An 18,062-nucleotide genomic window follows, 5' to 3' on the forward strand; every position below is an offset into this window, starting at 1 on the left:
TCAGCTCTATTTGGCTCTTTTCGACTCTATTCAACTCCACTCTTCCCTATTCTACTCTCTGCTATGCTTTCTTTTGTGTTCTGTTCTATGCCATTCTATTCTACCCTCCCATCCCCTACTCTGTCCAACTCTAATCTATTCGACTCTTTTCAATTGTATTCTCTTCTCTTCTATTCTTCTACTCTCTATTCCACCCTGTGCTACCCTACCCTACCCTAATCTATTCTATTCCATTCTATTTGACTCTACAGTACCCTACTCAATTCTACCCTGCCCTACCCTGTTCTGTTCCTTTCAGTTGTGTTCTATGCCGTTCTGGTCTATTCTGTTCCTTTCCAGTCTATCCTTCCCTCCCCTACTCTAATCTATTCTATTCCGTGTGATTTCATGCGATTCCACGAAATTTGATACAATTCGACTCTATTCTCTTTTATTCTATTCTATTCTCCCCATCCTAACCTACTGTACGCTAATCTATCCTTTTCTATTCTGCTCTGTTCTGTTCTATTCTAGTCTTCTATTCTCTCTATTCCAACCTACCCTACCCTAATCGATTCTATTCTATTCTGTTCTCTTCTACTCGATTCTACTCTGCACGCCCCTACACTACCGGTATCTATACTATTCTATTCTGTTCTGTTGTATTGTATTCTATTCTACTCTTTCCTGTCCTAGTCTATTCTATCCTACACTACCCTGCTCTAATAGACTCTATTCAATGCGATTCGATATGATTTGATGATATTCGATGCAACTCGAGGCAATTCAACACAATTCAACTCTCTTCTCTTCTCTTCTTCTACTGTCTCTATTCCACCCTTCGCTCCCCTACCCTACGCTATCCCACATTACCCTACTCTTGTCTACTCATCTAGGCTACTAGCCTAGGGTAATAGTCTAGACTACTAGTCTAGTTTGCTCTAGTCTACTATAGTCCACCCTAGTCTACCCTACTCAAACTTACTCTACCTTATTCTGTTCAAATCTATTCCATTGGCTCCGATTCAAAGCCATTCAATGTGATTGGACGGCATTTCATGGGAATCGACGGGATTCGACAGGTATCGAAGCGATTCAACACGATTTGACACGATTAGAGGCAATCCGACAGGATTCAACGTGATTCGACAAGATTCGACGGGATTCCATGCCATTCGACTTGATTCGACCCAATTCGACGGCACTCGACTTTCTTTGAAGGGATTCAGTGCAACATGACACAGATTGACACGATTCAACAAACTGAATGAGATGCGATGGGATGTGACAGAAATCGACCCGACCAGACGCCAATCGAAGCCATTTGATGCGATTCAATGGAATTCAATGGGTTTGGAACCGACTTGAAGCGATTCGATGCCATTGATGCAATTTGACAGGAATCGAAGCATTTCGACGTGTTGTGATGGAACTCAATACGATTTGACACGATTCAACAGGATTCGACAAGAATCGACAGGGTTCAACGGGGTTTGAAGAGATTCGTCGTGATTTGACGAAATTCAATGCGATTCAAAGGGGTGTGACGGGATTCGACGCGATTGGATGGAATTCGATGCGATTCGATGTGATTTGTTGGAATTTGTTGGGATTCGATGGCGTTCAACGAGATTCGTTCGAGCTGACTCGATCCGGTTGGAATCGGATGGAACCGGTTGGATTCGCTTGGAATAGGAGGGATCAGGTTGGATCTGGTTGGATCCAGATGGAACCGATAGCAACCGGTTGGAACTGGATGGAACGGGATGGATCCAGTTGGAACCGGATGGACCCAATTGGAACCTGTTGGATCTGGATGGAAGTGTTTGGAGACAGATGGATACGGTTGGAGCTGGATGGATCCGGTTGGAAGCGTATGGATCCGGATGGAACCGGTGGGAAGCAGATAGTTCCAGAATGAACCGGTTGGAACCAGATGGATCCAGTTGGAACCGGTTGGATCCAGCTGGAAGCAGTTGAAACTTGATGGATCTGGCTGCATCCGGATGGGACCGGTTTGAACTGGATAGTTCCAGGAGGAACCGGTTGGAATCGGATGGATCCATTTGGAACCGGCTGGAACGGGTTGGATCCAGCTGGAACCAGTTGAAACCTGATTGATATGGCTGGATCTCGATGGATCCGGTTGGAAGCGGATGGATCTGGATGGAACCGGTTGGAACCAGATAGTCCCGGAAGGAACAGATTGGAGCCGGATGGATCCAGTTGGAACCGACTGGAACCGGTTGGATCCAGCTGGAACCAGTTGAAACCTGATTGCTCTGGCTGGATCTGGATGGATCCGGTTGGAAGCTGATTGATGCGGATGGAACAGGTTGGAACCAGATCGATCCAGATGGGACTGGTTGGAACCGGATAGTTCCGTAAGGATACGGATGGATTCAGTTCGAACAGGTTGGAACCGGTTGGATTCTGCTAGAACCAGTTCAAACCTGATGGATCCGGCTGGGTCCACAGGGAACCAGTTGGAACCGGACGGATCCGGTTCCAATCCGTTGGATCCGGTTGGAACCAGATGGGAAAGACTGGAACCGGATGGATCCGGTTGGAAGTGGTTGGGACTGGTTGGATCCAGGTGTATCTGTTTAGAACTGGTTGAATCCATTCGGATCTGACTGGATCCTTTTATGTCTGGCTGGATCCGGTTGTACTCGGCTGGATCTGCTTCTATCCACCTGCATTCGATTGGATCCACTTGGATCCATTAGGCCTGGTTGGATCTGGCTTGATGCGGTTGGGTCTAGTTCGACCTGGTTTGATCTGGTTATGCCCGGCTGCATCTGGTCATATCCAGCTTGGTCTGACTGGGTCCCGTTTGATCCTTGCCTTGCTTTGCTCCATTCAGGTCCTTTCGGCTCCATTCGGCTCGAATCGTGTGGATTCAGCTTGATTAGGCTCGATTCGGCTGGATTCGGCTCCATTCAGCTTGATTCGGCTCAGTTAGGCTCGATTCGACTCACGTTGGCTCTATTTGGCCTTATTCAGCCCTATTCCGCTCTATTTGGCTCTATTCGACTCTTTTCTACTCTGTTCGTATCTATTCCACTCCATTTGACTCCATTCCAAACAATTCCACTCTATTCTACACTATCCTACTCTATTCCTTTCTACCCTACCCTAACAAACTCTAATCGGTTCGATTCTATTTGACGCGATTTGTCTTAATTCCTATGCATTTGGATTGATTCGGCTCGATTCGGCTCTATCGGACTCTATTCTACTCTACACTACTCTATTCTACCCTGCTCTACTCTCCTTACCCTATTCTGTTTTATTCTGTTCCGTTGTATTCTCTTCTCTTCTACCCTAATCGACCCTACTCTATTCAATTCGATTTGTCGCATTGGAACACTCTTTGACGCGATTCGATGTGACTAGGCTCGAATCGTCTCCAACGGGGTCCATTCGGTTCAAATCGGTTTGATTTGGCTCAGTTCAGCTCGATTTGGCTCGATTTGGCTCTAATCAGCTCTATTCGACTCAACTTCTGTATTCGATGACATTCGACTCCATTCAAAAACATTCAGCTCCACTCCAGCATTCTACTCCATTCTAATCTCTTCTACTCTATCCTATTGTAATCTGCTGTACCCTATCCTACTCTACTATAATCCATTCTAATAGATTTGATTCGATGCAACACGATTCAACACGAATTGCAGGGATTCGACGCCATTCAAAGTGATTCGACACCATACGATGAGATTGGGCACGATTTGTCTCCATTTGGTTCTATTCGTCTCTACTCGACTCGACTCTATTCTTTCTCTTTTGTTCTGTCCTCTTCTATTCTAGTCTACTCTACCCTACCTTAACCTACCCTACTCTAATCTATACAATTTGATTTGAGAGATTTTGACGCGATTCGGCACCATTCGGTTCAAATCAGCTCAGTTGGGTCAGTTCAGCTCGATTCGGCTCGATTTGGTGGAATTTGGCTCGATTCGGCCCTATTCTGCCCTATTTGGCTCTAGTCAACTCTTTTCTACTCCATTCATCATTATTCGACTCCATTCGATTCCATTCTACTCCATTCTGGTCTACTCTATTCTACCCTACCCTACCCTGCTCTAGTTCACTCGAATTGATTCTCTTCGACGCCATTCAAAGCAATTTGTCTCGTTTCATCTCCATTTGGCTCTATTCGCCTCTATTCAACTCTATTCTGCTTTACTCTATTCTACTCGACTCTATTCTATTGTATTCTTTCTGTTCAGTTCTATTTTACTCTATTCTATTTTTCTACCCTACTCTATTCCATTGGATTCGACTTGACACATTTCGACACGATTCGACGCGATTCAGCTCAAATACAATTCGATTTGATTCGATGCAATTCGACACGATTTGACGGGATGCGACACGATTCTCCGTGATACAATGCGATTAGGCGCAATTCGGCTCGATTTGTCTCGATTCATCTCGTTTCATCTTGATTCAGCTCAGTTCGGCTCCATTCGGCTCTAATCAGCTCTATTTGGCTCTTTTCGACTCTATTCAACTCCACTCTTCCCTATTCTACTCTCTGCTATGCTTTCTTTTGTGTTCTGTTCTATGCCATTCTATTCTACCCTCCCCTCCCCTACTCTGTCCAACTCTAATCTATTCGACTCTTTTCAATTGTATTCTCTTCTCTTCTATTCTTCTACTCTCTATTCCACCCTGTGCTACCCTACCCTACCCTAATCTATTCTATTCCATTCTATTTGACTCTACAGTACCCTACTCAATTCTACCCTGCCCTACCCTGTTCTGTTCCTTTCAGTTGTGTTCTATGCTGTTCTGGTCTATTCTGTTCCTTTCCAGTCTATCCTTCCCTACCCTACTCTAATGTATTCTATTCCGTGTCATTTCATGCGATTCCACGAAATTTGATACAATTCGACTCTATTCTCTTTTATTCTATTCTCTTCTCCCCATCCTAACCTACTGTACGCTAATCTATCCTTTTCTATTCTGCTCTGTTCTGTTCTATTCTAGTCTTCTATTCTCTCTATTCCAACCTACCCTACCCTAATCGATTCTATTCTATTCTGTTCTCTTCTACTCGATTCTACTCTGCACGACCCTACACTACCGTAATCTATACTATTCTATTCTGTTCTGTTGTATTGTATTCTATTCTACTCTTTCCTGTCCTAGTCTATTCTATCCTACACTACCCTGCTCTAATAGACTCTATTCAATGCGATTCGATATGATTTGATGATATTCGATGCAACTCGAGGCAATTCAACACAATTCAACTCTCTTCTCTTCTCTTCTTCTACTGTCTCTATTCCACCCTTCGCTCCCCTACCCTATGGTATCCCACATTACCCTACTCTTGTCTACTCATCTAGGCTACTAGCCTAGGGTAATAGTCTAGACTACTAGTCTAGTTTGCTCTAGTCTACTATAGTCCACCCTAGTCTACCCTACTCAAACTTACTCTACCTTATTCCGTTCAAATCTCTTCCATTGGTTCCGATTCAAAGCCATTCAATGTGATTGGATGGCATTTCATGGGAATCGACGGGATTCGACAGGTATCGAAGCGATTCAACACGATTTGACACGATTAGAGGCAATCCGACAGGATTCAACGTGATTCGACAAGATTCGACGGGATTCCATGCCATTCGACTTGATTCGACCCAATTCGACGGCACTCGACTTTCTTTGAAGGGATTCAGTGCAACATGACACAGATTGACACGATTCAACAAACTGAATGAGATGCGATGGGATGTGACAGGAATCGACCCGACCAGACGCCAATCGAAGCCATTTGATGCGATTCAAAGGAATTCAATGGGTTTGGAACCGACTTGAAGCGATTCGATGCCATTGATGCAATTTGACAGGAATCGAAGCATTTCGACGTGTTGTGATGGAACTCAATACGATTTGACACGATTCAACAGGATTCGACAAGAATCGACAGGGTTCAACGGGGTTTGAAGAGATTCGTCGTGATTTGACGAAATTCAATGCGATTCAAAGGGGTGTGACGGGATTCGACGCGATTGGATGGAATTCGATGCGATTCGATGCGATTTGTTGGAATTTGTTGGGATTCGATGGCATTCAACGAGATTCGTTCGAGCTGATTCGATCCGGTTGGAATCGGATGGAACCGGTTGGATTCGCTTGGAATAGGAGGGATCAGGTTGGATCTGGTTGGATCCAGATGGAACCGATAGCAACCGGTTGGAACTGGATGGAACGGGATGGATCCAGTTGGAACCGGATGGACCCAATTGGAACCTGTTGGATCTGGATGGAAGTGTTTGGAGACAGATGGATACGGTTGGAGCTGGATGGATCCGGTTGGAAGCGTATGGATCCGGATGGAACCGGTGGGAAGCAGATAGTTCCAGAATGAACCGGTTGGAACCAGATGGATCCAGTTGGAACCGGTTGGATCCAGCTGGAAGCAGTTGAAACCTGATGGATCCGGCTGGATCTGGTTGGAGGCGGAGGGATCCGGTTGGAACCGGTTGGAACCGGTTGGATCCAGCTGGAACCAGTTGAAACTTGATTGATCTGGCTGGATCCGGATGGGACCGGTTTGAACTGGATAGTTCCAGGAGGAACCGGTTGGAACCGGATGGATCCATTTGGAACCGGCTGGAACGGGTTGGATCCAGCCGGAACCAGCTGAAACCTGATTGATATGGCTGGATCTCGATGGATCCGGTTGGAAGCGGATGGATCTGGATGGAACCGGTTGGAACCGGATAGTCCCGGAAGGAACAGGTTGGAGGCGGATGGATCCAGTTGGAACCGACTGGAACCGGTTGGATCCAGCTGGAACCAGTTGAAACCTGATTGCTCTGGCTGGATCTGGATGGATCCGGTTGGAAGCTGATTGATGCGGATGGAACAGGTTGGAACCAGATCGATCCAGATGGGACTGGTTGGAACCGGATAGTTCCGTAAGGATACGGATGGATTCAGTTCCAACAGGTTGGAACCGGTTGGATTCTGCTAGAACCAGTTCAAACCTGATGGATCCGGCTGGGTCCACAGGGAACCAGTTGGAACCGGACGGATCCGGTTCCAATCCGTTGGATCCGGTTGGAACCAGATGGGAAAGACTGGAACCGGATGGATCCGGTTGGAAGTGGTTGGGACTGGTTGGATCCAGGTGTATCTGTTTAGAACTGGTTGAATCCATTCGGATCTGACTGGATCCTTTTATGTCTGGCTGGATCCGGTTGTACTCGGCTGGATCTGCTTCTATCCACCTGCATTCGATTGGATCCACTTGGATCCATTAGGCCCGGTTGGATCTGGCTTGATGCGGTTGGGTCTAGTTCGACCTGGTTTGATCTGGTTATGCCCGGCTGCATCTGGTCATATCCAGCTTGGTCTGACTGGGTCCCGTTTGATCCTTGCCTTGCTTTGCTCCATTCAGGTCCTTTCGGCTCCATTCGGCTCGAATCGTGTGGATTCAGCTTGATTAGGCTCGATTCGGCTGGATTCGGCTCCATTCAGCTTGATTCGGCTCAGTTAGGCTCGATTCGACTCACGTTGGCTCTATTTGGCCTTATTCAGCCCTATTCCGCTCTATTTGGCTCTATTCGACTCTTTTCTACTCTGTTCGTATCTATTCCACTCCATTTGACTCCATTCCAAACAATTCCACTCTATTCTACACTATCCTACTCTATTCCTTTCTACCCTACCCTAACAAACTCTAATCGGTTCGATTCTATTTGACGCGATTTGTCTTATTTCCTATGCATTTGGATTGATTCGGCTCGATTCGGCTCTATCGGACTCTATTCTACTCTACACTACTCTATTCTGCCCTGCTCTACTCTCCTTACCCTATTCTGTTTTATTCTGTTCCGTTGTATTCTCTTCTCTTCTACCCTAATCGACCCTACTCTATTCAATTCGATTTGTCGCATTGCAACACTCTTCGACGCGATTCGATGTGACTAGGCTCGAATCGGCTCCAACGGGGTCCATTCGGTTCAAATCGGTTTGATTTGGCTCAGTTCAGCTCGATTTGGCTCGATTTGGCTCTAATCAGCTCTATTCGACTCAACTTCTGTATTCGATGACATTCGACTCCATTCAAAAACATTCAGCTCCACTCCAGCATTCTACTCCATTCTAATCTCTTCTACTCTATCCTATTGTAATCTGCTGTACCCTATCCTACTCTACTATAATCCATTCTAATAGATTTGATTCGATGCAACACGATTCAACACGAATTGCAGGGATTCGACGCCATTCAAAGTGATTCGACACCATACGATGAGATTGGGCACCATTTTTCTCCATTTGGTTCTATTCGTCTCTACTCGACTCGACTCTATTCTTTCTCTTTTGTTCTGTCCTCTTCTATTCTAGTCTACTCTACCCTACCTTAACCTACCCTACTCTAATCTATACAATTTGATTTGAGAGATTTTGACGCGATTCGGCACCATTCGGTTCAAATCAGCTCAGTTGGGTCAGTTCAGCTCGATTCGGCTCGATTTGGTGGAATTTGGCTCGATTCGGCCCTATTCTGCCCTATTTGGCTCTAGTCAACTCTTTTCTACTCCATTCATCATTATTCGACTCCATTCGATTCCATTCTACTCCATTCTGGTCTACTCTATTCTACCCTACCCTACCCTGCTCTAGTTCACTCGAATTGATTCTCTTCGACGCCATTCAAAGCAATTTGTCTCGTTTCATCTCCATTTGGCTCTATTCGCCTCTATTCAACTCTATTCTGCTTTACTCTGTTCTACTCGACTCTATTCTATTGTATTCTTTCTGTTCAGTTCTATTTTACTCTATTCTATTTTTCTACCCTACTCTATTCCATTGGATTCGACTTGACACATTTCGACACGATTCGACGCGATTCAGCTCAAATACAATTCGATTTGATTCGATGCAATTCGACACGATTTGACGGGATGCGACACGATTCTCCGTGATACAATGCGATTAGGCGCAATTCGGCTCGATTTGTCTCGATTCATCTCGTTTCATCTTGATTCAGCTCAGTTCGGCTCCATTCGGCTCTAATCAGCTCTATTTGGCTCTTTTCGACTCTATTCAACTCCACTCTTCCCTATTCTACTCTCTGCTATGCTTTCTTTTGTGTTCTGTTCTATGCCATTCTATTCTACCCTCCCCTCCCCTACTCTGTCCAACTCTAATCTATTCGACTCTTTTCAATTGTATTCTCTTCTCTTCTATTCTTCTACTCTCTATTCCACCCTGTGCTACCCTACCCTACCCTAATCTATTCTATTCCATTCTATTTGACTCTACAGTACCCTACTCAATTCTACCCTGCCCTACCCTGTTCTGTTCCTTTCAGTTGTGTTCTATGCCGTTCTGGTCTATTCTGTTCCTTTCCAGTCTATCCTTCCCTACCCTACTCTAATGTATTCTATTCCGTGTGATTTCATGCGATTCCACGAAATTTGATACAATTCGACTCTATTCTCTTTTATTCTATTCTATTCTCCCCATCCTAACCTACTGTACGCTAATCTATCCTTTTCTATTCTGCTCTGTTCTGTTCTATTCTAGTCTTCTATTCTCTCTATTCCAACCTACCCTACCCTAATCGATTCTATTCTATTCTGTTCTCTTCTACTCGATTCTACTCTGCACGACCCTACACTACCGTAATCTATACTATTCTATTCTGTTCTGTTGTATTGTATTCTATTCTACTCTTTCCTGTCCTAGTCTATTCTATCCTACACTACCCTGCTCTAATAGACTCTATTCAATGCGATTCGATATGATTTGATGATATTCGATGCAACTCGAGGCAATTCAACACAATTCAACTCTCTTCTCTTCTCTTCTCTTCTTCTACTGTCTCTATTCCACCCTTCGCTCCCCTACCCTATGCTATCCCACATTCCCCTACTCTTGTCTACTCATCTAGGCTACTAGCCTAGGGTAATAGTCTAGACTACTAGTCTAGTTTGCTCTAGTCTACTATAGTCCACCCTAGTCTACCCTACTCAAACTTACTCTACCTTATTCCGTTCAAATCTATTCCATTGGTTCCGATTCAAAGCCATTCAATGTGATTGGACGGCATTTCATGGGAATCGACGGGATTCGACAGGTATCGAAGCGATTCAACACGATTTGACACGATTAGAGGCAATCCGACAGGATTCAACGTGATTCGACAAGATTCGACGGGATTCCATGCCATTCGACTTGATTCGACCCAATTCGACGGCACTCGACTTTCTTTGAAGGGATTCAGTGCAACATGACACAGATTGACACGATTCAACAAACTGAATGAGATGCGATGGGATGTGACAGGAATCGACCCGACCAGACGCCAATCGAAGCCATTTGATGCGATTCAAAGGAATTCAATGGGTTTGGAACCGACTTGAAGCGATTCGATGCCATTGATGCAATTTGACAGGAATCGAAGCATTTCGACGTGTTGTGATGGAACTCAATACGATTTGACACGATTCAACAGGATTCGACAAGAATCGACAGGGTTCAACGGGGTTTGAAGAGATTCGTCGTGATTTGACGAAATTCAATGCGATTCAAAGGGGTGTGACGGGATTCGACGCGATTGGATGGAATTCGATGCGATTCGATGCGATTTGTTGGAATTTGTTGGGATTCGATGGCATTCAACGAGATTCGTTCGAGCTGACTCGATCCGGTTGGAATCGGATGGAACCGGTTGGATTCGCTTGGAATAGGAGGGATCAGGTTGGATCTGGTTGGATCCAGATGGAACCGATAGCAACCGGTTGGAACTGGATGGAACGGGATGGATCCAGTTGGAACCGGATGGACCCAATTGGAACCTGTTGGATCTGGATGGAAGTGTTTGGAGACAGATGGATACGGTTGGAGCTGGATGGATCCGGTTGGAAGCGTATGGATCCGGATGGAACCGGTGGGAAGCAGATAGTTCCAGAATGAACCGGTTGGAACCAGATGGATCCAGTTGGAACCGGTTGGATCCAGCTGGAAGCAGTTGAAACTTGATGGATCTGGCTGCATCTGGTTGGGACCGGTTTGAACTGGATAGTTCCAGGAGGAACCGGTTGGAACCGGATGGATCCATTTGGAACCGGCTGGAACGGGTTGGATCCAGCTGGAACCAGTTGAAACCTGATTGATATGGCTGGATCTCGATGGATCCGGTTGGAAGCGGATGGATCTGGATGGAACCGGTTGGAACCGGATAGTCCCGGAAGGAACAGGTTGGAGCCGGATGGATCCAGTTGGAACCGACTGGAACCGGTTGGATCCAGCTGGAACCAGTTGAAACCTGATTGCTCTGGCTGGATCTGGATGGATCCGGTTGGAAGCTGATTGATGCGGATGGAACAGGTTGGAACCAGATCGATCCAGATGGGACTGGTTGGAACCGGATAGTTCCGTAAGGATACGGATGGATTCAGTTCCAACAGGTTGGAACCGGTTGGATTCTGCTAGAACCAGTTCAAACCTGATGGATCCGGCTGGGTCCACAGGGAACCAGTTGGAACCGGATGGATCCGGTTCCAATCCGTTGGATCCGGTTGGAACCAGATGGGAAAGACTGGAAGCGGATGGATAAGGTTGGAAGTGGTTGGGACTGGTTGGATCCAGGTGTATCTGTTTAGAACTGGTTGAATCCATTCGGATCTGACTGGATCCTTTTATGTCTGGCTGGATCCGGTTGTACTCGGCTGGATCTGCTTCTATCCACCTGCATTCGATTGGATCCACTTGGATCCATTAGGCCCGGTTGGATCTGGCTTGATGCGGTTGGGTCTAGTTCGACCTGGTTTGATCTGGTTATGCCCGGCTGCATCTGGTCATATCCAGCTTGGTCTGACTGGGTCCCGTTTGATCCTTGCCTTGCTTTGCTCCATTCAGGTCCTTTCGGCTCCATTCGGCTCGAATCGTGTGGATTCAGCTTGATTAGGCTCGATTCGGCTGGATTCGGCTCCATTCAGCTTGATTCGGCTCAGTTAGGCTCGATTCGACTCACGTTGGCTCTATTTGGCCTTATTCAGCCCTATTCCGCTCTATTTGGCTCTATTCGACTCTTTTCTACTCTGTTCGTATCTATTCCACTCCATTTGACTCCATTCCAAACAATTCCACTCTATTCTACACTATCCTACTCTATTCCTTTCTACCCTACCCTAACAAACTCTAATCGGTTCGATTCTATTTGACGCGATTTGTCTTATTTCCTATGCATTTGGATTGATTCGGCTCGATTCGGCTCTATCGGACTCTATTCTACTCTACACTACTCTATTCTGCCCTGCTCTACTCTCCTTACCCTATTCTGTTTTATTCTGTTCCGTTGTATTCTCTTCTCTTCTACCCTAATCGACCCTACTCTATTCAATTCGATTTGTCGCATTGCAACACTCTTCGACGCGATTCGATGTGACTAGGCTCGAATCGGCTCCAACGGGGTCCATTCGGTTCAAATCGGTTTGATTTGGCTCAGTTCAGCTCGATTTGGCTCGATTTGGCTCTAATCAGCTCTATTCGACTCAACTTCTGTATTCGATGACATTCGACTCCATTCAAAAACATTCAGCTCCACTCCAGCATTCTACTCCATTCTAATCTCTTCTACTCTATCCTATTGTAATCTGCTGTACCCTATCCTACTCTACTATAATCCATTCTAATAGATTTGATTCGATGCAACACGATTCAACACGAATTGCAGGGATTCGACGCCATTCAAAGTGATTCGACACCATACGATGAGATTGGGCACCATTTTTCTCCATTTGGTTCTATTCGTCTCTACTCGACTCGACTCTATTCTTTCTCTTTTGTTCTGTCCTCTTCTATTCTAGTCTACTCTACCCTACCTTAACCTACCCTACTCTAATCTATACAATTTGATTTGAGAGATTTTGACGCGATTCGGCACCATTCGGTTCAAATCAGCTCAGTTGGGTCAGTTCAGCTCGATTCGGCTCGATTTGGTGGAATTTGGCTCGATTCGGCCCTATTCTGCCCTATTTGGCTCTAGTCAACTCTTTTCTACTCCATTCATCATTATTCGACTCCATTCGATTCCATTCTACTCCATTCTGGTCTACTCTATTCTACCCTACCCTACCCTGCTCTAGTTCACTCGAATTGATTCTCTTCGACGCCATTCAAAGCAATTTGTCTCGTTTCATCTCCATTTGGCTCTATTCGCCTCTATTCAACTCTATTCTGCTTTACTCTATTCTACTCGACTCTATTCTATTGTATTCTTTCTGTTCAGTTCTATTTTACTCTATTCTATTTTTCTACCCTACTCTATTCCATTGGATTCGACTTGACACATTTCGACACGATTCGACGCGATTCAGCTCAAATACAATTCGATTTGATTCGATGCAATTCGACACGATTTGACGGGATGCGACACGATTCTCCGTGATACAATGCGATTAGGCGCAATTCGGCTCGATTTGTCTCGATTCATCTCGTTTCATCTTGATTCAGCTCAGTTCGGCTCCATTCGGCTCTAATCAGCTCTATTTGGCTCTTTTCGACTCTATTCAACTCCACTCTTCCCTATTCTACTCTCTGCTATGCTTTCTTTTGTGTTCTGTTCTATGCCATTCTATTCTACCCTCCCCTCCCCTACTCTGTCCAACTCTAATCTATTCGACTCTTTTCAATTGTATTCTCTTCTCTTCTATTCTTCTACTCTCTATTCCACCCTGTGCTACCCTACCCTACCCTAATCTATTCTATTCCATTCTATTTGACTCTACAGTACCCTACTCAATTCTACCCTGCCCTACCCTGTTCTGTTCCTTTCAGTTGTGTTCTATGCCGTTCTGGTCTATTCTGTTCCTTTCCAGTCTATCCTTCCCTACCCTACTCTAATGTATTCTATTCCGTGTGATTTCATGCGATTCCACGAAATTTGATACAATTCGACTCTATTCTCTTTTATTCTATTCTATTCTCCCCATCCTAACCTACTGTACGCTAATCTATCCTTTCCTATTCTGCTCTGTTCTGTTCTATTCTAGTCTTCTATTCTCTCTATTCCAACCTACCCTACCCTAATCGATTCTATTCTATTCTGTTCTCTTCTACTCGATTCTACTCTGCACGACCCTACACTACCGTAATCTATACTATTCTATTCTGTTCTGTTGTATTGTATTCTATTCTACTCTTTCCTGTCCTAGTCTATTCTATCCTACACTACCCTGCTCTAATAGACTCTATTCAATGCGATTCGATATGATTTGATGATATTCGATGCAACTCGAGGCAATTCAACACAATTCAACTCTCTTCTCTTCTCTTCTCTTCTTCTACTGTCTCTATTCCACCCTTCGCTCCCCTACCCTACGCTATCCCACATTCCCCTACTCTTGTCTACTCATCTAGGCTACTAGCCTAGGGTAATAGTCTAGACTACTAGTCTAGTTTGCTCTAGTCTACTATAGTCCACCCTAGTCTACCCTACTCAAACTTACTCTACCTTATTCCGTTCAAATCTATTCCATTGGTTCCGATTCAAAGCCATTCAATGTGATTGGACGGCATTTCATGGGAATCGACGGGATTCGACAGGTATCGAAGCGATTCAACACGATTTGACACGATTAGAGGCAATCCGACAGGATTCAACGTGATTCGACAAGATTCGACGGGATTCCATGCCATTCGACTTGATTCGACCCAATTCGACGGCACTCGACTTTCTTTGAAGGGATTCAGTGCAACATGACACAGATTGACACGATTCAACAAACTGAATGAGATGCGATGGGATGTGACAGGAATCGACCCGACCAGACGCCAATCGAAGCCATTTGATGCGATTCAAAGGAATTCAATGGGTTTGGAACCGACTTGAAGCGATTCGATGCCATTGATGCAATTTGACAGGAATCGAAGCATTTCGACGTGTTGTGATGGAACTCAATACGATTTGACACGATTCAACAGGATTCGACAAGAATCGACAGGGTTCAACGGGGTTTGAAGAGATTCGTCGTGATTTGACGAAATTCAATGCGATTCAAAGGGGTGTGACGGGATTCGACGCGATTGGATGGAATTCGATGCGATTCGATGCGATTTGTTGGAATTTGTTGGGATTCGATGGCATTCAACGAGATTCGTTCGAGCTGACTCGATCCGGTTGTAATCGGATGGAACCGGTTGGATTCGCTTGGAATAGGAGGGATCAGGTTGGATCTGGTTGGATCCAGATGGAACCGATAGCAACTGGTTGGAACTGGATGGAACGGGATGGATCCAGTTGGAACCGGATGGACCCAATTGGAACCTGTTGGATCTGGATGGAAGTGTTTGGAGACAGATGGATACGGTTGGAGCTGGATGGATCCGGTTGGAAGCGTATGGATCCGGATGGAACCGGTGGGAAGCAGATAGTTCCAGAATGAACCGGTTGGAACCAGATGGATCCAGTTGGAACCGGTTGGATCCAGCTGGAAGCAGTTGAAACTTGATGGATCTGGCTGCATCTGGTTGGGACCGGTTTGAACTGGATAGTTCCAGGAGGAACCGGTTGGAACCGGATGGATCCATTTGGAACCGGCTGGAACGGGTTGGATCCAGCTGGAACCAGTTGAAACCTGATTGATATGGCTGGATCTCGATGGATCCGGTTGGAAGCGGATGGATCTGGATGGAACCGGTTGGAACCGGATAGTCCCGGAAGGAACAGGTTGGAGCCGGATGGATCCAGTTGGAACCGACTGGAACCGGTTGGATCCAGCTGGAACCAGTTGAAACCTGATTGCTCTGGCTGGATCTGGATGGATCCGGTTGGAAGCTGATTGATGCGGATGGAACAGGTTGGAACCAGATCGATCCAGATGGGACTGGTTGGAACCGGATAGTTCCGTAAGGATACGGATGGATTCAGTTCCAACAGGTTGGAACCGGTTGGATTCTGCTAGAACCAGTTCAAACCTGATGGATCCGGCTGGGTCCACAGGGAACCAGTTGGAACCGGATGGATCCGGTTCCAATCCGTTGGATCCGGTTGGAACCAGATGGGAAAGACTGGAAGCGGATGGATAAGGTTGGAAGTGGTTGGGACTGGTTGGATCCAGGTGTATCTGTTTAGAACTGGTTGAATCCATTCGGATCTGACTGGATCCTTTTATGTCTGGCTGGATCCGGTTGTACTCGGCTGGATCTGCTTCTATCCACCTGCATTCGATTGGATCCACTTGGATCCATTAGGCCCGGTTGGATCTGGCTTGATGCGGTTGGGTCTAGTTCGACCTGGTTTGATCTGGTTATGCCCGGCTGCATCTGGTCATATCCAGCTTGGTCTGACTGGGTCCCGTTTGATCCTTGCCTTGCTTTGCTCCATTCAGGTCCTTTCGGCTCCATTCGGCTCGAATCGTGTGGATTCAGCTTGATTAGGCTCGATTCGGCTGGATTCGGCTCCATTCAGCTTGATTCGGCTCAGTTAGGCTCGATTCGACTCACGTTGGCTCTATTTGGCCTTATTCAGCCCTATTCCGCTCTATTTGGCTCTATTCGACTCTTTTCTACTCTGTTCGTATCTATTCCACTCCATTTGACTCCATTCCAAACAATTCCACTCTATTCTACACTATCCTACTCTATTCCTTTCTACCCTACCCTAACAAACTCTAATCGGTTCGATTCTATTTGACGCGATTTGTCTTATTTCCTATGCATTTGGATTGATTCGGCTCGATTCGGCTCTATCGGACTCTATTCTACTCTACACTACTCTATTCTACCCTGCTCTACTCTCCTTACCCTATTCTGTTTTATTCTGTTCCGTTGTATTCTCTTCTCTTCTACCCTAATCGACCCTACTCTATTCAATTCGATTTGTCGCATTGCAACACTCTTCGACGCGATTCGATGTGACTAGGCTCGAATCGGCTCCAACGGGGTCCATTCGGTTCAAATCGGTTTGATTTGGCTCAGTTCAGCTCGATTTGGCTCGATTTGGCTCGATTTGGCTCTAATCAGCTCTATTCAACTCAACTTCTGTATTCGATGCCATTCGACTCCATTCAAAAACATTCAGCTCCACTCCAGCATTCTACTCCATTCTAATCTCTTCTACTCTATCCTATTGTAATCTGCTGTACCCTATCCTACTCTACTATAATCCATTCTAATAGATTTGATTCGATGCAACACGATTCAACACGAATTGCAGGGATTCGACGCCATTCAAAGTGATTCGACACCATACGATGAGATTGGGCACGATTTGTCTCCATTTGGTTCTATTCGTCTCTACTCGACTCGACTCTATTCTTTCTCTTTTGTTCTGTCCTCTTCTATTCTAGTCTACTCTACCCTACCTTAACCTACCCTACTCTAATCTATACAATTTGATTTGAGAGATTTTGACGCGATTCGGCACCATTCGGTTCAAATCAGCTCAGTTGGGTCAGTTCAGCTCGGTTCGGTTCGATTTGGTGGAACTTGGCTCGATTCGGCCCTATTCTGCCCTATTTGGCTCTAGTCAACTCTTTTCTACTCCATTCATCATTATTCGACTCCACTCGATTCCATTCTACTCCATTCTGGTCTACTCTATTCTACCCTTCCCTACCCTGCTCTAGTTCACTCGAATTGATTCTCTTCGACGCCATTCAAAGCAATTTGTCTCGTTTCATCTCCATTTGGCTCTATTCGCCTCTATTCAACTCTATTCCGCTTTACTCTATTCTACTCGACTCTATTCTATTGTATTCTTTCTGTTCAGTTCTATTTTACTCTATTCTATTTTTCTACCCTACTCTATTCCATTGGATTCGACTTGACACATTTCGACAGGATTCGACGCGATTCAGCTCAAATACAATTCGATTTGATTCGATGCAATTCGACACGATTTGACGGGATGCGACACGATTCTCCGTGATACAATGCGATTAGGCGCAATTCGGCTCGATTTGTCTCGATTCATCTCGTTTCATCTTGATTCAGCTCAGTTCGGCTCCATTCGGCTCTAATCAGCTCTATTTGGCTCTTTTCGACTCTATTCAACTCCACTCTTCCCTATTCTACTCTCTGCTATGCTTTCTTTTGTGTTCTGT

The sequence above is a fragment of the Elephas maximus genome, chromosome 12, assembly GCF_024166365.1.
Source record: "Elephas maximus indicus isolate mEleMax1 chromosome 12, mEleMax1 primary haplotype, whole genome shotgun sequence".
NCBI classification, from domain to species: Eukaryota; Metazoa; Chordata; class Mammalia; order Proboscidea; family Elephantidae; genus Elephas; species Elephas maximus.